Source organism: Malurus melanocephalus, unplaced genomic scaffold (assembly GCF_030028575.1).
Source record: "Malurus melanocephalus ecotype Western Australia unplaced genomic scaffold, MMel_1.1 scaffold_1611, whole genome shotgun sequence".
Lineage (NCBI taxonomy): Eukaryota > Metazoa > Chordata > Aves > Passeriformes > Maluridae > Malurus > Malurus melanocephalus.
Window position 1 is genome coordinate 19,158 of NW_026624843.1, and position 992 is coordinate 20,149.

The following is a 992-nucleotide window of genomic DNA, read 5'->3' on the forward strand; positions in this document are numbered from 1 at the left end:
CCCCTTTAAACCCCGGAATTTCATTTCCCGAACCCTGCACGGCATCCCCAAACACAAACAGGACGCTCCAGCCCAGCCCTGGCAGCACAGCCCCTTCCCCACCCTGGGCCCCACCCCGGCCGCGGGAGGAGCAGGGAGGTGACAAAGCCTGTCCTACCTGTCCCCCGAGGCCGGGCGGGGACCGAGCCATGCGAGGAGCAGCGCAGGAAAGCTCTCACGGTGCAGCATGATGCCGCTCCCTCGGCGGGGGCAGCGAGCCCGGCTCCGGCTCGGATCCATTCAGGGGCTAAAAATAGAGCCCAGCCCCCTCGGCGGTGTCACTTGAGAGCCCTCGGTGCCACCTCAGCGAGAGGGCAGGCCCATATATAGAACGGTGGGGGACGTGTCGGGGTGCCAGCCTACGTGTGACAGTGCCACGGCCGCGTCTGGGGACCCTGGGACCCTCCCGGTGCCCACTGATCCCCTCTGGGGTGGCTCTGTGGGGTGGCAGCAGCCTCGGGCACACCAGTGACAGCTCCTTTTTCCCACAGAGCCACTTCTCAGCCTGAGTCACCCCGTCCAGAGTGACACGGAATCACCTCGGGGGCAGGGTTCACCTATTCAGGGCGCTCCCAGGGCGCAGGGTGACATCAGGATGTCACAGGCGGCGTCACGGTCTTGTGACAAACCCCGCGGGGCGCGTGGCAGCCGTCCCACGCCACCCGGGGCCACCTGGGCCATGTGCTGCGGGGAGCCTGGCACGGGGCAGTGCCACCGTGGCCAAAGGTGGCCTGGCGGGTCACGAAGCCCGGCCAGAAATAGCCCCGGAGCCTTCCTCCCGCCCTCCTCCCCGTCCCAGCGCCAGGAATAGCTGCCCGGAGGGAGCTGCGCGCTTGGCGGGGGCGGAGKGGGAGCCCTGGGCACTGCCCCGAGCTCCGGCCACCCCCTCGGCCACCAGGACAATGCAGCACCCCCCGGACACGGCCATGGGTGGGGGGTGGGTGCTGTGGGGA